The sequence below is a fragment of the Bos indicus genome, chromosome 5, assembly GCF_029378745.1.
Source record: "Bos indicus isolate NIAB-ARS_2022 breed Sahiwal x Tharparkar chromosome 5, NIAB-ARS_B.indTharparkar_mat_pri_1.0, whole genome shotgun sequence".
NCBI classification, from domain to species: Eukaryota; Metazoa; Chordata; class Mammalia; order Artiodactyla; family Bovidae; genus Bos; species Bos indicus.
This window is the reverse complement of record NC_091764.1, coordinates 70,474,548-70,497,746: the sequence shown is the minus strand read 5'-3', so window position 1 is coordinate 70,497,746 and position 23,199 is coordinate 70,474,548. Positions and strand designations below refer to the sequence as shown.

The 23,199-nt window shown below is 40.2% G+C and overlaps 1 long non-coding RNA gene across 4 annotated transcripts in view; it reads right to left on the bottom strand.

The window, feature by feature from the left end:
• The window catches only part of LOC139183165 (uncharacterized), an 85,021-nt gene that overhangs the window by 32,380 nt on the left and 29,442 nt on the right, over positions 1 to 23,199 (bottom strand). For all 4 annotated transcript variants that reach the window (XR_011566678.1, XR_011566679.1, XR_011566677.1 and 1 more), the window contains one exon: positions 4,435 to 4,523. This is a non-coding gene — a long non-coding RNA (uncharacterized lncRNA). The remainder of the gene's footprint in view (positions 1 to 4,434; positions 4,524 to 23,199) is intronic.

Sequence of the window (23,199 nt, the reverse complement as noted above, 5' to 3'; positions counted from 1 at the left end):
AACAGCATTAACCATCAAACAAATGAAAATTAAAACTACATTGATTTCACATCCACTAGAAAGGCTAAGGGCTCCCCTGGTAAAGAATCCACCTGCAATGCAGGAGACTTGGGTTCAATACCTGGTTTGGGAAAATCCCCTGGAGGAGGGCATGGCAACCCACTCCAGGATTCTGCCTGGAGAATCCCCATGGACAGAGGAGCCTGGCAGGCTGCAGTCCATGGGGTCACAAACAGTTGGACACAACTGAGCGACTAAGCACAGGAAGGCTATAATAAAAAAAGAGAGATAAGTGTTGGTAAGGAGAAATGGAAACCCAAACCCTCATAATACTACTGAAGAATAGAAAGTGGTGCATATGCTCTGAAAAACACTCTAGAGGTTCTTCTCAATATTAAACATAAAATATCATATAACCCCTTGGAGAAGGAAATGGCAATCCATTCCAGTATTCATGCCAGGATAATCCCATGGGCAGAGGAGCCTGGCTAGCTACAGTCCATGGGGTCACAAGAGTCGGACGCAACTTAATGACTAAACCACCATCACCATCATACAACCCAGCAGTTCCACTCCTAAATATATCCCATGAGAAACAAAAACATGTGTCCACAAACAACAAACTTGTACACAAACATTCACAGAAGCATTACTCACGATAGTGGAAAGAACCCAGATAAATTATATTCATACAATGGAATATTATTCTACAATAAAAGGGGATGAAGTACTGAAACTTACCACAACATGAATGAATCTTAAAATATTGAAACTAAGTGACAAAAGTCAATCACAAAAGACAACATAATGCATGATTCCATTTCTATGAAATGGCCAGAATAGGCAAATACATAGAGACAGAGAGTAAATATTGGTTGCCTAGGGTTTGAGGGGTAAATGCAGGGGTCCAGGGTGTTGGGGAAAATCAGGAGTGGCTGCTAAACATAGGGGTCCAGGGTGTTGGGGAAAATCAGGAGTGGCTGCTAAATGGCTGCAGAGCTTCTCTTGGAGGTGATGAAAATATAATTTTGTGGATGGTTGTACAACTTTGTAAATATACTAAAAACTATTTTAAAAACTATGACCAACCTAGACAGCATATTAAAAAGCAGAGACATTACTTTGCCAACAAAGGTCTGTCTGTTAAAAGCTATGGTTTTTCCAACAGTCACATATGGATGTAAGAGTTGGACTATAGAAAAAGCTGAGTGGTGAAGAATTGATACTTTTGAACTGTGGTGTTGGAGAAGACTCTTGAGAGTCCCTTGGACTATAAGGAGATCCAACTAGTCAATGGTAAAGGAAATCAGTCCTGAATATTCATTGGAAGGGCTGATGCTGAAGCTGAAACTCCAATACTTTGGCCACCTGATGCAAAGAACAGACTCATCTGAAAAGACTCTGATGATGGGAAAGATTTAAGGCAGGATAAGAAGGGGACAACAGAGGATGAGATGGTCACCGACTTGATGGACATGACTTTGAGTGGGCTCCGGGAGTTGGTGATGGACAGGGAAGCCTGGCGTGCTGCAGTCCATGGGGTCACAAACTGTCCACTCAGTTGGACACAACTGAGTGACTGAACTGACTGATACTAAAAACCACTGAATTAGTCACTTTAAATATGTGATAATACAATATGCAGATTTTCTAAATATTATGTACACTCAGAGAACACATAATAAAAACATACTTTGAATTTTGAAAACACAAATAATCTTTTTTTAAAATTTAATGGAAAGTTATAATTATTAAAGTTGTAAATTTTCATTCACTATATACTGCCTACTATTAGACTGATTTTAAACTGAGGTGCTCTAAATGCTTTCATGGCTGTCTGAGGAGGCCTTACAAAAATAGCTGTGAAAAGAAAAGAAGTGAAAAGCAAAGGAGAAAAGGAATGATATAAGCATCTGAACGCAGAGTTCCAGAATAGCATGAAGAGATAAGAAAGCCTTCCTCAGCGACCAATGCAAAGAAATAGAGGAAAACGACAGAATGGGAAAGACTAGAGATCTCTTCAAGAAAATTAGAGATACCAAGGGAACATTTCATGCAAAGATAGGCTCGATAAAGGACAGAAATGGTATGGACCTAACAGAAGCGGTAGATATTAGGAAGAGGTGGCAGGAATACACAGAAGAACTGTACAAAAAAGATCTTCACGACCAAGATAATCATGATGGTGTGGTCACTGACCTAGAGCCAGACATCCTGGAATGTGAAGTTAAGTGGGCCTTAGAAAGCATCACTACGAACAAAGCTAGTGGAGGTGATGGCATTCCAGTTGAGCTATTTCAAATCCTGAAAGATGATGCTGTGAAAGTGCTACACTCAATATGCCAGCAAATTTGGAAAACTCAGCAGTGGCCATAGGACTGGAAAAGGTCAGTTTTCATTCCAATCCCAAAGAAAGGCAATGCCAAAGAATGCTCAAACTACCGCACAATTGCACTCATCGCACATGCTAGTAAAGTAATGCTCAAAATTCTCCAAGCCAGGCTTCAGCAATATGTGAACTGTGAACTTCCTGATGTTCAAGCTGGTTTTAGAAGTGACAGAGGAACCAGAGATCAAATTGCCAACATGCGTTGGAACATCGAAAAAGCAAGAGAGTTCTAGAAAAACATCTATTTCTGCTTTATTGACTATGCCAAAGCCTTTGACTGTGTAGATCACAATAAATTGTGGAAAATTCTGAAAGAGATGGGAATACCAGACCACCTGACCTGCCTTTTGAGAAACCTGTACGCAGGTCACGAAGCAACAGTTAGAAGTGGACATGGAACAACAGACTGGTTCCAAATAGGAAAAGGAGTACGTCAAGGCTTTATATTGTCACCCTGCTTATTTAACTCATATGCAGAGTACATCATGAGAAACGCTGGGCTGGAAGGAACACGAGCTGGAATCAAGATTGCCAGGAGAAATCTCAATAACCTCAGATATGCAGATGACACCAACCTTATGGCAGAAAGTGAAGAGGAACTAAAAGCCTCTTGATGAAAGTGAAAGTGGAGAGTGAAAAAGTTGGCTTAAAGCTCAACATTCAGAAAATGAAGATCATGGCATCTGGTCCCACCATTTCATAGCAAATAGATGGGGAAACAGTGTCAGACTTTATTTTGGGGGCTCCAAAATCACTGCAGATGGTGATTGCAGCCATGAAATTAAAAGACGCTTACTCCTTGGAAGGAAAGTTATGACCAACTTAGATAGCATATTGAAAAGCAGAGACATTACTTTGCCAACAAAGGTCCGTCTAGTCAAGGCTATGGTTTTTCCAGTGGTCATGTATGGATGTGAGAGTTGGACTGTGAAGAAAGCTGAGCGCCGAAGAATTGATGCTTTTGAATTGTGGTGTTGAAGAAGACTCTTGAGAGTCCCTTGGACTGCAAGGAGATCCAACCAGTCCATTCTGAAGGAGATCAGCCCTGGGATTTCTTTGGAAGGAAGGATGCTAAAGCTGAAACTCCAGTACTTTGGCCACCTCATGCAAAGAGTTGACTCATTGAAAAGACTCTGATGCTGGGAGGGATTGGGGGCAGGAGAAGAAGGGGATGACAGAGGATGAGATGGCTGGATGGCTTCACTGACTCGATGGACGTGAGTCTGAGTGAACTCCAGGAGTTGGTGATGGACAGAGAGGCCTGGCGTGCTGCGATTCATGGGGTCGCAAAGAGTCGGACACGACTGAGCAACTGAACTGACTGAAATGCTTTCATGATTATACATTACAGTTAATGATCTGTTTATATTAAAATTTTAAGGCATTATTTTTATGTGCTTTTATGAGAATTTTTGTATAAAATTCTGACCTTGAAATCAGTGGAAATGTATACTGACTTTTGTCTACCTGAAAAAAAGATGAGTTGCATGCTGTATGGATTATAACTTGTACTCATCTCTCTCTACTGTGCATTCATCAATTTCATATTAATAACTTGAAATACGTCATGGTCAGAGTGTGTACACCATGGATATTTTCAAACGCTAAAATCAGGTTTTTTACCCCAGACCCAGAGAACCAGTTAAACATTTACTAGCACACTGTCTTTACCCTTGTTGATATCTAAGTTGTCAGTGTAAAAAGACAAGTACTTACAACAGTCCTACCCAAAGTGGGATCCACAGACCTGTGCTAGCCTTCCAACTGTTTATTATCAATATGCAATAAATTCAGAAATTTAGAGTAATTTATAGCAATTTATGACTTCTCAATGCATAATTTTTTTAAAACTTCATGAAAGTGTTAGTCTAGGATGGATTGGAAATTTAAAACTGCTCCATCATCACAGGTGTTTTGAGAACTACTATTCACTCTCATAGTTCGTTGCACACTTCTCACCTGATACAACAGGTATTGACATTGTCTTTCTAGGTATGGAATGTCTCATTATCTAAGTGTACATAGATTCTTCGTCAGCTTCTTACCACATAACCTTTAAAAATCGATTCTGCATCTTTGCTTAGGTTCCACTGTTCTGACTTCTCCTTAGCAGCCTCCTCTCCCACCTGAAGAGCTAAAAAGAAGTGCAGAGTTTTTAAAAATTCACATGGGTTATGAAATATCTCTTTATCTCTTTCCCTTTTCCATATATAAAACTGAGAAGGATATATACAAACTTGTAACAACGGTTATTGTTAGGTGATGAGACTGTGAGTAGATGTGTTCTTTTGTGTATCTGAATTTTCTATGTTTTCCACAGTGAATATATGTTGTGTTAGCTGTGCTTGTGCTCAGTCATGTCCGACTCTCCGACTCCATAGATTGTAGCCCACCAGGCTCCTCTGTCCATGGCATTTCCCCAGCAAGAATACTGAAGTAGGTTGCCATTTCCTCCTCTAGGGGATCTTCTCTTATCCAGAGATCAAAGCCACATCTCTTGCATCTCCTGCATTGGCAGGTGGATTCTTTACTACTAGCACCATCTGGGAAGCCCCAGTGAATATATTCACTGGACCAAAATACTGGAGTGGGTAGCCGTTCCCTTCTCCAGGAGATCTGCCCAACTCAGGGATCAAACCCAGGTCTCCTGCATTGCAGGTGGATTCTTTACCAACTGAGCCACCAGGGAAGCCCTGTTGAATATATATTATAAAAAGAAAAAGAAGCCAATGCCCTGATCTCCTGCATTTTATGAACATTCCAAGGATTTTCCTTCTTATTCCCTCTTCCCTTTAGAGGAAATGGTGAATGAACTTCAGTATTTCATACATCATTCCTGGGAAGTCATAAGACACTGTCATAGAACTGTTGTCTTGACACTCTTAGATGTTAAATCTGTATCAGAGCTGGTCTCCAAGCACTGAGGTGTCAGGTGGAATTGTGGTTTGTACTCCCTCCCCCAATTTCCTGCCAAATCATGCAATTCCTGCATTTACTATGAAATTATTCTTAGCCTTGGTTTTCTGGAACATCATCACTAATGTTCCCCAAGGACAAGTATGATTCATGCATTAAACCCTGAGTTCTCCATATATATAGCAGGGATCTTTCTGGGTTTATCCTAAGCATCTTGGATTTGTGAGAACAGTTTGGTTTGTGGTCAGACTTTAAGTATTGCAAGATAATAATATGTGGTTTACATTTCTATAGAAAAATTTTGCATCTGAAGGATTTTAATACATAAAATATTATCTCATCTTATTCTTGAGTAAGATCCTTGAAGTAATAGAAATTAGAGAAATTTAAATTAAACTTGTAGTATGGTAAGATTTCACCTATAAATTGTGATAGAATTATTTAAAGCTATTATCCAATCCTGGAAAATTATGGGGAAGTTGACACTCTCATACTACTGATAGAAACACAAATTTGTATAATTTTTTCTGTAGAGTAATTTATAGCTTTGTGTGAAAAGTATTAAAAAATGCTTTTGTAGGCAGAACTTCTGGCTAGGATAGAAAAGAGATAGGTAAAATCTTACTCTCCGCCCCCCACCCCTCCAAAATAAAACAATAAACCTGGACAAAATTTTTCAAAAATGATCATCTCAGAGCTCTGGAAATTGACTAAAGGCAAATAGAAAATAGAAGAACTGGTGAACTTCATGAAAAATTGGTGAACTTTGGGTAAGACAGAGGAGTATATGGCATTCTTGCCTGGAACTGCTTCTCTCCTCCCACCTAACTATGTAGTGCTATAGGGCAGGGTAGTCTGTAAATATCAGTAACTTTGTGGCTGGAGGAGGCTTGATGTGGAGTAGAGGAAGAGAAACGTGCCCAGCACATTGTCAATAAGAGCAATAAACCTGGTAGGAAACAAACAGGGAAAGCCCACAGTTATGATAGTTTGAAGGTGCACTGCTGGTTGGGGTGAGTGGCAGAATGGGGGACTACCCAGAGGTTGAAAAGGGAAGTGCTAGATAAGTTCTCCACACACCTTTGGCTAATTCAGAGTCTGTGTGCATTAATCTGTGGATCCAAGAATCCGTAAAACCCCTGAGTAAAATTACTGAATGCCGAAAACAAAGATAAAATCTTAAAAGCAGCAAGAGGAAAATGATATTACCTACAGAAAAACAGCCGCACAATTAATGGCTGACTTCTCGTCAGAAGCAACAGAGGGCAACAGTGGAATAACACATTCAAAGTGATGAAGACATAAACTGGATGCTATATCCCAAGACATAAAGAGGATGCTATATCCCAAAAAGCCATCCTTCAAAAATGAAGACAAAGTAGTGATATTAGCAGATAAACAATTTGAAGGAGTATGTTGCTAGGAGACTTGCCTTAAACTAAATACTAAAGGAAGTCCATCAGACTGACAGAAAATGACACCAGGTGATAATTTGAATGGACAGAAAGAGACAAATGGTAAATATGAAAAACTGTATAAATATATTTTGTCTCTTCTCTTCTCTTAGTGTCTTTACAAGATACAAACTGTGTAAAGCAATAATTATAACACTGTATTACCTGGTTTTTTAATATATATATAGGTGTAATGTATATGAGAATAATAGCAGGAGAGGGGGGAATATATTGAAGCAAATTTGCTATATTTTAGTCAAATTAAGTCAGGAATAGCCTCAAGTAAAATATAAATTAAGATACATAATTCCTAAAGAAAACAACTAAAAATATAGTTACAAAATATGATCTCATTAGGGAAATACAAATCAAAACCACAAAGAGATACTACTTTGCATCCATTAGGATGGTTATAATTAAAAAAGAAAAGAAAGTAGCAAGCTTTGGTGAGAATGGAAATTTGGAGCACACATACATTGCTGGTGAGGATGTAAAATAGTTCAAATGCTGTGGAAAGCAAGAAGTTAAACATAAAAGAATGTCTATATGGCACCCCACTCCAGTACTCTTGCCTGGAAAATCCCATGGATGGAGGAGCCTGGTAGGCTGCAGTCCATGGGGTCGCTAAGAGTTGGACACAACTGAGCGACTTCACTTTCACTTTTCACTTTCATGCATTGGAGGAGGAAATGGCAACCCACTCGTGTTCTTGCCTGGAGAATCCCAGGGACGGAGGGGCCTGGTGGGCTGCCGTCTATGGGGTCGAACCGAGTCGGACACAACTGAAGCAACTTAGCAGCATGTGCATATAACTGAATCACTTTGCTGGGCAATATAGGGGGTAAGGGAGGTAAGAGTTAAAAATTATTACATATAAAATAAGCTACAGGGATATATTACACAATACAGGGAATATAGCCAATATTTACTAATAACTATAAATGTATGTCGTTGTTTAGTCATTAAGTCGTGTCCAGCTCTTTCATAACCCCATGGACTGTAGCCTGCCAGGCTCCTCTGTCCATGGGATTTCCCAGACAAGAATACTAGAGCGGGTTGTCATTTCCTTCTTCAAGGGATCTTTCTGACCCAAGGATCAAACCCATGTCCCCTGCATTGCCAAGCAGGTTTTTCACCACTGAGCCACCAGGGAAACCTATAAATGTAGTATAACCTTTAAAAATGGTGACTCATTGTATTGTAAATCTGTAACTTGTATAATCTTGTACATCAACTATATGTTAATTTTTTAAATTACCAAAAAATATTTCTTAAGATGTTAGGCAATAAATACAAGATATAAGATTGTTAAAAAAAACTATAGTGGGATACCACTATGCATCTATTAGAATGACTATAATCCAATATACTAGTGTATATATATTATATATAATAGTAATTAGTATATATTTATGTATCATGTATATACATATAGTATATAGCATAAGTATATACTAATTACTAATATACATAACATATGTATACTTATTTATATTTATATTTTTATGTATATGCTTCCCTGGTGGCTCAGATGGTAAAGAATCTGCCTGCAATGCAGGAAACCCGGGTTCGATCCCTAGGTCATGATGCTCCCTTGATGAAGGGAATGACTATCCACTCCAGTATTCTTGCCTGGAGAATTCCATTGACTGAGGAGCCTGGTGGGCTGAGGGCTACATGGGGTCGCAAAGAGTTGGACATAACTGAGCAATTAACACTTTCACACATTTGCGTATACATACATTTTCTTTGGGGCTTTCCTAGTGGCTCAGTGGTAAAGAATTTGTCTGCCAATGCAGATGTGGGTCCAATGCCTAGGTCAGAAGATCTAGAGAAGGAAATGGCAACTCACTCCAGTATTCTTGACTGGGAAGTCCCATGGACAGAGAAGCCTGGTGGGCTACAGTGCATGGGGTCATGAAGAGTCAGACACAACTTAGTGACTAAAGCGATCATCACATTTTCAGTCTTCTAAAGGCTTGGCGTATGGCAAAAGTCACACAGCCAGAAATATGCAGAACCAGAACTTAAACTTCCCATGAGAAGAGACATTATGGGGTCATATCCAGAATTTTCTGTATTATTTGAATGTTGACCTTTTTCGAAAGTGGGGAAATAATAGGTGTCGGCACAAATGGATTTATTTTAGTGCCAGTAACAAGTAACAAAAGTTAAAAGAGATAATGGATCCTTCTAACAGTTTGTCCAGTAGGTGTTTGGCCTACTTTCTCTCCTCATGGAGTTTGATTCTTTAAAAAGGTTACTTTCTTCAGATTTAGATCTTAATTTGGATTTGAGTAAGCCCAAGCCACAATGCTCTGCTCACGTAAAGGGCTTAATACAAATGGGTCAAGTTGATTTGTTGCTGAATTTTAGGCAAAAACTGTAACACTAAAATATGCAAATAGAAAAGCATATTCCTTTTGGAATATAAATGCCACAACCATTGAAATATATATTTGAGTATTAGATATATTATAGTGACAGGAGGGTGGTGTTTCACTTTTTACCTCTAATATCATGTGGGCACTGATCAACCAAGTAGACCCTAGCTATAAATTACTGGTTTGACTGTGAATTCCTACCAGCAACTGTCAGCTTTGAAAAGTAATACCTAGGAAAGAGGGAAAGCCTTAAAGCAAGGTAGTATTTGATGATTCAAATTGAAAAATGCATTGCATTTCACCATCTTCACATGGCTAGCACTTAGCAGAGCAAGAAAAGCCAAAAGGGCATTCTAGAAAAGAACAGGGTAAGAAAGAAAAAACAAGGAGGTAAGAAGGTATCTGAGAAATGGACCATTGAGACTGGGCAGTGGGTGCCTAATGGGGACAGCAGAAGATAAACTGGAAAAGGTGAATGGAGCAACAGTCTGAAGGGCCTTGAACACCACAGGGAGTAATTTGACCTTTCTAGACATTGTTGTAGAGCCTTTATACAGTATTTTCGAGCAGGAAAATGGTATAAGCATAAGGTGACAAGATTCATTAGATGTTTTCTAGTCCATCCTTCTTAAAAACGCAGGTGTCCATCTCTCATGGTTGAATTGATCAACCATTCCTTGAATACATTTCTGAAAAGGCAGCTCATTCTTCTTAAAGTAGTCCAATTCTTTGCTAGGGACATACATTCTCAAAAGCTTTTTTAAGGAAGATACACATTTTATGGATGAAAGAGCAAATGAATTTCTGTGTACTAGCTCTTCAGAATGAGATAGACAATAAGCCTCTGTTTTACATACTGTGCTGTGTGCTTAGTCACTCATTTGTGTCCAACTCTTTGCAGCCCCATGGACTGTATAGCCCACCAGGCTCATGTGTCTGTGGGGATTTTCCAGGCAAGAACACTAGACGGGGTTGCCATGCTCTCCTCCATGCTGAGTTTTCAAAAATTTGAAGTTAGCTAGATTTGCTCAACAGTTTTCTCTGTGATCTTATTCACAGCCCTCACCACCACTGTGATCTCACTCCTCCTGAATATAATACTTAAACTTACTGATGTCCCTCGATGTCCAAGGCTCTACAGTGTACATTCCATACACTCTATTTAGCACTTTCCTGTCCATCTGGACACTCTCCTTCAGCTTCAAATTTTATTAATCACCATCATTTTAAGTTGCTAAGATTTGTTTAACTGCAAAATCAAGAAAATGTTTATCACAAAATCTGTCAAGTAATACAATATGTCTAAAGTAAAATGTACAACCCTTTCTCCTAGTTGTTGTTGTTATTGTTCAGTCCCTAAGTCATGTTCGACTCTTTGAGACCCCATGGACTGTAGCACGCCAGGCTCCTCTGTCCTCTGCTGTCCATATGAGTTGGCTCAAATTCACATCCATTGAGCCAGTGATACTATCTAACCATCTCAACCTCTGCCACCCTCTTCTCCTTTTGTCTTCAATCTTTCCCAGTATCAGGGTCTTTTCCAATGAGTTGACTCTCTGCATCAGGTGGCCAAAGCATTGGAGCTTCAGCTTCAGCATCAGTCTTTCCAGTGAATATTCAGGGTTGATTTCCTTTAGGATTGACTACTTTTGATCTCCTTGCAGTCCAAGGGACTCTCAAGAGTCTTCTTCAGCACCACAATTCAAAAGCATCAATTCTTTGGCGCTCAGCCTTCTTTATGGTCCAACTCTCATAACCGTACATGACTACTGGAAAAGCCACAGCTTTGACTGTACAGAGCTTTGTCAGCAAAGTGATGTCTCCGCTTTTTAATATGCTGTCTAGGTTTATCATAGCTAGTCCTTCTAGTTCTACTGTCAAAGATAACTACCATGAACAATTTTATGTGTCCTTATAGAATATATTTACACACTAACACAACATGATTTGTACTATTATTAGAATTTAATTAGGTTTTTAAACATCTGGCTGACCACTGTCTCTGCAGACTCATACAGAGATTGCAGTCCACCAAACCCTGTCTGTCCCATATCCTCAAGTTATTAGTCAGCCTTGATGGTTCTGCATCCAGAAGCAGTGCTTTATTATTACTGCTTATTGAGTTTTATCATGCTGGTCTGTTCCAGCCTATAGTGGTATTCTGAGCTCTTTGCTTTGTCTCACCCATAGATTTAATAAGTGAATTCAATGTAAGAGCCCTATTGTCCTGTTTAAAATACTTTAATGTCTTCCTCCAACCCTGCTAAGCTTCCATCTCCTCATCTGTGAAGTTAAGGAGTATGATTTGGTGGTCTTGGAGATCCTCTCTGATTTAAAATTCTCTGATACCATTTGAGGTATGACATGCCCTGCTATGCCTCTTTCTGTTGCTGCTGCTGCTAAGTCTCTTCAGTCGTGTCCGACTCTGTGCGACCCCATAGACAGCAGCCCACCAGGCTTTTCCATCCCTGGGATTCTCCAGGCAAGAACACTGGAGTGGGTTGCCATTTCCTACTCTAATGCATGAAAGTGAAAAGTGAAAGTGAAGTCGCTCAGTCGTGTCCAACTCTAGCGACCCCATGGACTGCAGCCTACTAGGCTCCTCCATCCGTGGGATTTTCTAGGCAAAAGTACTGGAGTGGGGTGCCATTGCCTTCTCCGATGCCTCTTTCTAGCAGTAGCTAAAGCTTTGCAGTCTGGGAGAGTCCACATTCCCAAGATACACTGCAGGAAACAGTTATCCTGAGAAGCCCATCAAGGTCAAAGCAAACAGCTCTGATGAAATTATTCAGGCTTTGGTTTTAAAAGACAGGACACAGTAAGGCCAACTGAATGTGAAAATGTTTGCAGCCATTCTAAAGGGAGGGATATGGCTTACTACTCTTTCCAAGTTTCAAGCACTGGTTACATTTTTTCCTGGAGGGGGAGTTTGATCTTTAAAAAAAAAAAAAAAAATACTATGAGTTATAACTGCAGTCGGGCTTCCACAAAGGTCAGCTGGAAGTTGGTAACTTCTGAAAGTGACTTAATTGCTTGGCTGGGCAATTCTTTTGGATGGAAATCTTCGCCTAACCAGACTTGCGAGGATTTTCTTGAAATGGAATTCAGTGTTACCTCAAAAAGCTTATCCTCACGTAACCCTAGAAAAAGGACAGCCCCACAAAGCAGGGCAAGGATGGTATTGACGTATAATTAATACATGAGTACATGTTAATTATTTGGCTCAAATACACTATGGGAATAATTTTCATTTTTAAATACTTTAACTTTTCTGCTTCCAGTGTAAAGGATTTAGCAGTTCCTAATTTTTTTCCCCAAAGGCATATTTTCAGGGTTTTGTTGGGGCCAGAAACCATTGTTCTTCCCCTTCACACCACATGCCACAACAGGGAATATGGATCAGTCTTGACTGATTCGTGGGAAATGAAGTAGAGAAGGACTTTTGGGAAGAAGGGAGGTCATATAAAGAGAAATCCAGGGCATAAGAAATCACCAAGATGGTTAGAATTAAGTACACCTACTAGTACAGAAGGTGCCTGAGCATCATTTGGCAAAAGCAAGAATTCTGGAACCAGACTGCTGATTTCAAATCACCACATAACAGCTGCATGACCTTAGCCAGTGTTATTCAACCTTTATGTGCTTTCCTTCTCATCTACAGATTAGAGGTCATACTGGTGATTGCTTCAGAGGCATTGTGTACATCACATGAATTAAGATATGTGAAGTGCTTAGGGCTGTGCCTGGCTCATGACAAGTCTCAATAAAGGTTCTCTATACAGTGTGTATATACCATGTATTTATAACACATATTTGAATTCTAATGAGACTTTCATGCCCATTAGGAGGGCTATTATATAAGTCAGGGTTCTCCAAAGAAATAGAACCAATACAATTTTCATAATATAGAACCAATACAATATTATATATATATATATATATATATACACACACACACACAGGTATACATATATATACATACACACACACGTATATATATATATATATATATATTCCCAAACATATATATATATAAGTTTGGGAACTGAGTCATGTGATTATAAAGGCTGACAAGTCCAAAATCTTTAGGGTGGGCCAACAGGCTGGAACACCAGGAGAGCTGATGCCACCTTTCCAGTTCTAAACCTGTCAGGTTGGAGAACCAGGAAGAGCCAGTATTCCAGTTCTAGTCCGAAAAACTGACTGCTGGAAAATTCCCACTGGTAGGTCTTTCTGTTCTAATCCAGCCTTCAACTGACTGGATGAGGCCCAGTCCCATTATGAAGAGAAATCTGCTTTATTCAAAGTCCACCGACTTAAATGTTAGCCTCATCCAAAAACATCCCCACAGAAACACCCAGAATAATATTTGAACAAATATGTGGACAGGGACTTCCCAGGTGGCCCTAGTGGTAAGAACCTGCCTGTCAATGCAGGAGACCTAAGAGATGCAAGTTTGATCCCTGGGTCAGGAAGATCCCCTGAAGGAGGAAATGGCAACCCACTCCAGTGTTCTTGCCTAAAGAATCCCTTGCTGTAGTAAGTTCACACATAAAATTAACTATCACAGCTATTTACAAACACAGACACACAAACACACAAATAACCACACCACACATGTAAAACAAAACAGAAAATGAGTGTTGGCAAGGATGTGGAGATATTAGAACACTTGTGCATTGCTGGTAGGAATATACAATGGTGCATTTACTGTGGAAAATAGTGTGACAGCTCAAAAAATCAATAATTATCAAATCCAAACAAATCATCAAGAAGTTAAACATAGAATTATCATTGAGTTAGCAATTCCACTTCTGGGTATAAAAACAAAATAACTGAAAACAGGGACAGAAACAGATATTTGTACATTTAAGTTCATAGCAGCATTATTCTCAACAGCCAAAAGATAAGACTCCTCCAAAGTAATCTCTAGCCCTTATACCTACTCCAGTCAGGAGCAGGGCAGTTAACAGCCTTGAACCTTCACTCTAGCTTGCAAACCTTGATAATAATAGTAATAGCTGTGCATGTGTGCTCAGTCATTTTGGTCGTGTCTGACTCTTTACAACACTATGGACTGTAGCCTGCCAGGCTCCTCTGTCCAAAGGATTCTCCAGGCAAGAATGATGGAGTGGGTTGCCATGCCTTTCTCCAGGGGATTTTCCCAACCCAGGGACTGAACCCATGACTCCTGCATCACCTGCATTGCAGGCAGTTTCTTTACCCACTGAGCTACCTGGGAAGCCCCCAATAATAATAATAATAGCTAATGCTTATATATAATCTGGCCCAATTACTGTGTATTAAAATGTATAAACTCATCTTAATACAAGAATCCTATGAGTTAGATAACTATTATTATCACTCCATTTTACAGTTGGGAAAAATGAAACACACAACAATTGCATATACCAAAACAACGACAATCTGGGATGCTAACCAAGACAGTTCGACTCCTAATTCCATGCTCTTCACCACTGTACATTTTCCCCTGAGGGGCTGTAGACAAGTGATCCACAGCTTGTGACTATAGAGTGACCACAGAACTAGTACTAAATGCCTGTGAAGCCATATGGCAGGCAAGTGTAATCTGTAAACAGATATATAATACCTGAGACATTTATGTACAAATATTTTTCAAGTATATATATATGGTGCTGTGAAGATAAAAACATCAATTTTAAAATACTGAATACATTGTGGCTTTTACTCATTATAGAGTTTCTTGATCACAGATACAGAGGAGAAATCAAAGCCCACAGTGATATATCCAATTAGAGTCTTCTTTTGCTTTATTTCAAGACACTGATAGATTTGCTTTTCTCTGATATTTTAGAGAAACATAAATCAAAAGAATAAACAACTGCAAATTCTAAACAAAAGTGACTTTAAAAAATTATTTTATTGATGCATAACATCCATAGAGAAACACGTACATATCATAAGGGAATAGCTGGATGAATTTTCATAAACTGGAACTACAGTATAACCAGCCCCTGGATCAAGAATATCAACCACATTCCAGAAGATTCTTCATACTTCTTGCAATTAATCTTCAGCTCCCTTCAAGCTTAGACATTTGCAGAGAGTAGAATTGCATCTCCCCCCTTCCCAGAAAAATATATTTGAATCTTCACCCCCAGTACCTGTGAGTAGGGCCTTATTTGCACATAGGGTCTTTGTAGCTGTCATCAAGATGAGATGATTCTGGATTAAGATGAACCCTCATCTTGTTTTTTAAGTTTTTTTTTCTGTGCATGTCTGATAAACTAGTTATGGAGTTAAATGTTCTGTGCTTTTCCTTTGCTGGTTCAGTGAAGTAAATTTATTTAATAAGCAAATAATAAAATAAAAAGTCCTTATTCTTAAAAGGATGAGGAGCCATTAGAGAAAGTGATTGTATTAGCTTACTAGGGCTGCCATGACAAAACATCACGGAACTGGGTGGCTTAAAGGACAGAATTGTATTTTCTCAAAGTTCTGGAGACTGGAGGTCCAAGGTCAAGGTGCTGACAGGTTTGGTGTCTCCTGAGGTCCTTCTCCTTGGCTTGCAATGACCACTTTCTCCCTGTGACCACAAATGGTCATCCCTTATATCTCCATGTGTCTAAACCCCTCTTCTTATAAGGACACTAGCCGGATGGGATTAAGGCTCATCCTAATGATTTTATTTTAACTTAATTACTCTCTTTAAGGGTTCTATCTTCAAAGACAGTCACATTCTGAGGTCCTGAGGGTTAGGGCTTCAACATATGAATTGGGGAACACAATTCAGCTCATCAGTTCAGCTCAGTTCAGTTCAGTTGCTCAGTTGTGTCCGACTCTTTGCAACCCCATGAACTGCAGCACATCAAGCCTCCCTGTCCATCACCAACTCTTGGAGTTTACTTAAACTCACGTCCATCAAGTATTGGTGATGCCATTCAGCCATCTCATCCTCTGTCGTCCCCTTTTCCTCCTGCCCCCAATCCCTCCCAGCATCATAGTCTTTTCCAATGAGTCAACTCTTTGCATGAGGTGGCCAAAGTACTTGGACTTTCAGCTTTAGCATCATTCCTTCCAAAGAACACCCAGGGCTGATCTCCTTTAGAATGGACTGGTTGTATCTCCTTGCAGTCCAAGGGACTCTTAAGAGTCTTCTCCAACACCACAGCTCAAAAGCATCAATTCTTCAGCGCTCAGCTTTCTTCACAGTCCAACTCTCACATCCATACATGACCACTGGAAAAACCATAGCCTTGACTAGATGGACCTTTATTGGCAAAGTAATGTCTCTGCTTTTCAATATTCTATCTAGCAGTGATTTAATACTGTTTTCATTTTTCAATGCCTATGATCACTCTGGAGCTTCCCTGGTGGCTCAGACTGTAAAGAATGTGCCTGCTATGTGGGAGACCTGGGTTTGATCCCTGGGTTGGGAAGATTCCCTGGAGAAGGGCATGCCAACCCACTCTAGTATTCTTGCTTGGAGAATTCCCTTGGACAGAGGAGCCAGATGGGCTATAGTCCATGCGGATGCAAAGGGTGGGACACGACTGAGCAACTAAGCACAGCACAGTACATGATCACTCTGACCTCATCAAAGGGGACTTTTGCATAAGCAGGTTTTAGATAGTGGACCCTAAGCTGAGAGGACTGTTGGTGGATGGCCCTAACACAGAGGCTGTCTCTGAAGCTGCAGTATCTGTGGTTTCTTTTTTATTATTATTATGTAAAGAAATTCTGGTTTTAAAATATGGAAGGAAATGCCAAGTAAAGTTTTAAATCATCTTCCATAAGGAGGTTTGACACCAGTATTTTCACATGTAATAGTTGCCCTGTCCATGACTGGCAGTGACAGCCTTAGAAGGAAAATTTTCCCACTCTCAGTAACTTCTAGGCAAGTACTTTTCAGGGTTTTTTTTCTCTCATTTCAAAGGATATGCCTCAAGACCTTCACTGTTGTTGTCATTGTTTTTTACTTACTGGTTCTGTTTGGCAGTGTTTTGAGAGGTTTGTAAACACAGGGCTTCCATGATCATTTATATATGGAAGCAAATGAGTAAATGCTCCTTCACTCAAGGAGTCTTTGTTGGGAGCCCACAATGTGCCAGGTGGTATGCTTGGCACTGGAGCTATAGGGATGTGCCCTCAGGGGCTTATGACCTAATAAAAGAGCCAAAAGAGTATAGCAAAAGATTTCCAGAGAGTGTGATGGGTGTTATGCTGTGTTAACTACAGTACACTCAACCCAGGCTCTCATGTCTCTGAGACGTGCCCCTAATGATCCACAGGAACAGGACCTGGTGGTGCTGTGCAACAGCAATCTTGCCATCCAGTCATAACAGATATAAGAGGTGGACAACTGGCCTAAGCTGGGTGACTTTGGTTCTCTCCCCTTTCGAACTGGGGTCCAGGGATGCTCATTAGTCTTCACTGTTCACTTGAACTGGAGTGGGTTGCCATTCCCTTCTCCAGGAAACCTTCCTGACCCAGGGATTGAACCTGGGTCTCCTGCATTGCAGGCAGATTCAGGCAGAATGCAGGGAAGCCCTTACTTGAGCTACAAACTTGTAAATTTAAGACCTTTATAGTCTATCTTCCCCCCATCTGTTCCACCTTCCTGTGGGAAACTCCCCTCAGGACTTGTGGGAGTCATGTGTCTACCTCTCTGAGGGAGGCTCTCCTCAGAGCTAACTCCTCTTTACACAGGGTTTACTCTTCATCACATCCTATGTTTAGTTCAGTTCAGTTGCTCAGTCATGTCCGACTCTGTGACCCCATGGACTGCAGCACGCCAGGCTTTCCTGTCCATCACCAACTCCCGGAGCTTACTCAAACTTGTGTCCATAGAGTCGATGATGCCATCCAATCATCTCATCCTCTCTCATCGCCTTCTCCTCCTGCCTTCAACTTTCCCAGCATCAGGGTCTTTTCCAATGAGTCCATTCTTTGCATCAGGTGGCCAAAGTATTGGAGTTTCAGCTTCAGCATCAGTCCTTCCAATGAATATTCAGGACATCCTATGTTAGGTGCTTGCAATGCATCATCTCATTTAGTCTTCACAACAATCTTTTGAGGTAGGTAGTATCCGTATCCTCACTTTCCAGAGGAGGAAGCAAGAGACAGCAAACCATTTACCAAAATGACTCACTCCTGTAAAGAACGTCACAAGGGATTCCATCTTTCTATGTTTCCTAGGTGACTCCCTGGATAGTTCTTGCTAAGCATCTCATATCACTTATAAACATGTAAATTATGGCTATATGAGGGAAGTGCGTTAAATGCCAAAGAGAGACATAAATAAAGAAGGGACAAAAGAAGAGTGAGACATAGCACAGTAAGGAGAGCAGGACCCACTGCTTGGAGGAGGTGGCATATGCCTCATTGAGTGGGTAGGAGTTGAACAAGCAGAGATAAGGGAAGGGACTCTTAGGGTAGTTGGAAGTGCTGGGCATGATTAGAAAGCAGTTGGGAGTCTTGTTCAACTGGGGTGTAAGGTGTATAGAAGAGTGACTGAGAGATGGGGCTGAAAAAGAGGCAGGGGTACCCCAACAGGAGTGTTACAGTTAACTTTATATGTCAACCTGACCAGGCTGCAGGGTTTCCAGATATTTGGTCAAACATTTCTCTGGATATTTCTGTGAGGGTATTGTAGGGTGAGTTTAAAATTTTAATGGGTAGACTAATTAAAGCAGATTATCCTCCCTAATGTGGATGGGCCTCATTCAATCAGTTGTTCTTAAGTAGAACAAAAAAACTCATGCGATTATGATGGCTGACAAGTCCCAAGATCTACAGGATGGGTCAGCAAGCTGGAAACCCAGGAAATGGCATTGTTTTAGTCCAAAGGCCAGCAGGCTTGAGACCCAGAAAGGGCCAATGTTTCAGTTCAAGTCCTAAGGCAGGAAAAGCTGATGTCTCAGATTTAAGGCAGTTAGGTAAGAGGAACTGCCTCTTACTTAAGGGAGAGTTAGCTTTCTTTTGCTTTCTACCCTTGCCAGCCCCCACACACCATCTATTCCCCCACACGATAGCCAGAATGACTCAAAATAAATTATCAAGCAGGATTGGGGCAGGATGAATTAGGAGACTGGGACTGAAATATGCATACTTCTATGTACAAAATAGATAACTAATAAGAACACAGGAAATTCTACTCGGTGCTCTGTGGTGACCTAAATGGGAAGGAAATCTTGAAAAGAGGAGATATACATATATATATGACAATGTACTTTGCTATATAGCAAGAAACTAATACAATTTTGTAAAGTAACTATACTCCAATAAAAATTTATTTTAAAAAAGTCAAATAAGATCATTCCCCTTCTCAAGACTCTCTATTGGCTTCCCATCACCCTCAGAACAACATCTAAAGTCCTTACCAAGGCCTCACACAATCTGACCTCAGCTTCCTCACCAGCTTCCCTCTCCATGATTTTATCTCCTCCAGCCACACTGGCCTCCTTGCTCTTCCACAAACACACTAAGCTCCTTCTCACCTCAGCATCTTTACATATAGGATTCCCTCTACCTAAGAGATCTGCATGGGCTCCTCTCTTCCACTATGTCCCTGCTCAAACGTCTTCCCAGAAAGGACTTCCCCAACTACCCTATCTAATGTAGTACCTTCTGTCATTTTTAATCCACTGACCCCTTTCTATATTCTTTTTAAAAAATATTTATTTATTTTGCTGCACTGGGTCTTAGTTGCAGCATATGTGATCTCATTCCCTAGCCAGGGATCAAATCCAGGCCCCCTGCATTGGAAACATGGAATTTTAGCCACTAGACCACCAGGGAAGTTCCCCCTTCCTATATTCTTCATAGTACTTACTTCTATCTGAAACTGTACATGTGTTTGTTTTTCTACCTCCACAATAGAACATAATCTCTGAGAATAGAGAGGTTTTTTTAGCTTGTGGCTATATCAACAGCTCCAAAAAGGGCAGTTGACATATAGTTCATACACATAAATAGTTGTTGAAGGAAGGACAGAATTTTGACACTTACATTTTCCCTTCAGGGAGGTGGGTACCAGTTGTCCTTGGCTCACCACTATCTCAATCATTGTAGCAAAGTGCCTGACCCATCAGAGGAGGTCAGGGAATATACACTACATGGGTAATTATCTGTATTCTGATTATTCTTATACTTAGTTTTCTCTTCTACTCTAATCTATATAGGGACCAACTATTTATACCTCATATCACCTATCATAGAGTTTTGTATTTCGTAGGTCACAACCATGCTGAATTGTGTCTCTAAAGTGGATAGGAACTGCTTTGAATCTAGCACTCTATCAATATTTTTATTAAATTACTACTGAACATTTCCTTAAACCTTCCATTACTGGTTTCATTATGAAGAAGGAGCACACACATTAAACAAAAGAATGACTACTTGTGGAAGATTTCACCCTCATTTTGATTCATTGGATGATTTTATGTCTATGACATTAGCAACCTACTATTTGACTGTGCCACAATTATTTTTTTGCATATAGGACCAGATCCACTTATGTGACTGGGTTCTTCTTAAAGTGCCACTTTTGCCATTTTTTAAAGGAAGGCATCTTTGAACTATCATTTTAAAATATCTTGTTTTCAGAAAGTTGCATCTTCAGTGAAATACAATAGCTTTGATGAAAAGCACTTTTTGGAATAAGCAAGTGAAGAAGAGACTGTTCTTTTTGATCAGAGTGTCAGAAGAGATTGAAATTGTCAAACACTTCACCCCTGTGAGAGAGTTCAAGTGCTGAGCTTAAGCTGTTTCATTAAAGAGGGAAGAGAAGAGTGGAAAGGAGAGAAGGGAAAGAATGTGAGTGTTACCTGGTTAATTTCCTATGGAAAACTCCACTCGTGCTATATCAGCAAGCCCGAGCTGCAGTTCCACCTGGAGCTTGGCTCCTTTCAACAGGATCAGGGGACAAGGTCCAGCAGCACCAAGGTGACTGCAGGTTCCTGTTTCACCCACACATTCACTTGTCATAAAGCTCGGAATAACTTGTTTTCTCTCTGGCTCTCAGGAAATCAAATTTAGGGATGGGACGAACAGGGAATTTTCTGGAATCTAATGACTCCCATTATAAGCCAAAGGCAAAAATGTTAGTTCAGGGTGGTGTGATAATGAAGCTGGTTGTTAGCAGTTAGGAAACACCGTTCCTGCAGCTCTTGCTCTGGTGAACCACGTGAAATGGGTTGTAAGATTATAGATTGCCACTTTATCCAGCTCTCACTGATCTGTCGTATAACGACCGTTGAGGTTTGTCACCAGTTGCCTGTCTGTGCAAAAACAAAAGAAACTGAATAAAGCTGAAAAGAGTCTGCAAAAATAAAAAAATCTGGAAACAATATGGAAGGATAATTAAAAAAAAGATTATCAGAGTCTAAAGATGTACACACCTATTTGTAAGGGGAAAAAGTCACTCCCCTCCCCCATCAAAGAATTTATTCCCATAAAAAACTAAAGCATTTTTGCTAAATGTCAGTGAATCAAAACACAAAGAGAATGTTTACCTTTATCTATGTAACTGAAAAAGTTTTTTTAAGAAAATATGTACTATATTTTTTTAAATTCTGGTAGAACAGGCAGACCCAAGTTTGAGAAGTACCATGTGAAGAAAGTCTGGCTTCCCTCAGTTTTAGCTTCTATCATATGGTCACTGGCTTATAACTCAGATTTCTGGAATAAGCCTAAAAGTATGTTAACTATTACTTAGAGGTAAAAGAGGAAAATGCATACAAATTTAGTGCATTTCTTTAATATGAATGTGTTTCTATTTCTGTGAGTCATGAAACACCGGGTCTGCCCTCAAAATGGTTTCTGAGTTAGTATTACAGGTTAAATCCTTCAGTTAACCAGAAAACTCAGGGATGCATGTCATCTGGGAACTTTGGTTCCCAGTTGAGAACTTTGGTTCTCTTAGTCTTCAAAAAGACTAAGAGCAAAGGTCCATAGCACTCAAAGGCATAGAAGCAGGGATGTGCTCTAAGTTGCTCGTACTGGTTCATGAAAGCTACTTGTTAAATATTCAGGAATTTTGTGAGCTAGTTTGTAAAGTGATGACGGCCTGAGACCTGCTGTGGTGAGAACACTTACGCTATGGAAATTGGCACACACTACATATTTTGCCCCTGCCCCCTTTTTGAGGGCCATTTTACCAATGCACCTCACAATGTAGAAGGGTTTTTGGAAGCACACAGTCATTCAGGAGCTTGCAGGGTTAGCCCACATGCCCAGGATGAGAGGCACGTAGTGGTCAAGAACATTGGCCTAAGGGGCAGGCAGACAGGTTTCTGATCTCAGATTGCTACTTATAGGGATTTCCCTAGTGGTCCAGTGGCTAAAACTCCATGTTCCCAATGCAGAAGGCCCAGGTTTGATCCCTGGTCAAGAAACTAGATTCCACAATCAAAACTAAGAGTTCATATGCTGCAGTAAAGATCCTACATGCTGCAACTAAGACCCAGAGCAGCCAAGTAAATAAATAAAAATAAACATTAGATTGTGACTTACAGCTGCATGATTCTGACCAAGTTATTTACCTGAGCCTGAGTTTTCTCATTTGTAAAATGGAATAATGTTAGCCACCACACGTTTGTGATGATTAGGTAAAACAATTTGACTCTGGGAGATAGTGAAGGACTGGGGAGCCTAGCATGCTACAGTCCATGGGCTCGCAAGGAGTCAGACATGACTGAACAACTGAACAACAACAAATGTTTGTGATGATTAGGTAAAACAATATGTGCATAATCATAGCTTCACCTGAAGCTAGTACCTGGCACAGTGGAACTGTAGTAGAAGGCACAGAGGCATTAAATGTTCGGTTAAATTTCAAATACACACGGCTAGCTAATTGCTTCACAGACCTCTAGATCCAAACCACTTCTTTTCCAAGTCTGATCACTCCTAAGGTCTCATCTGGTGCCTCTACGTCTTGTCTTTAACTTCCTGTTTGCCTGTTCCCTCTCTCTGTCTCTTTCTCTCTCTGTGTATATGTCTCTATTTCTCCCTTTTCCTCTGTCTGTCTCTCACTTACTGATCTTGTCCTGACCACAGAGGGTAACTGAGG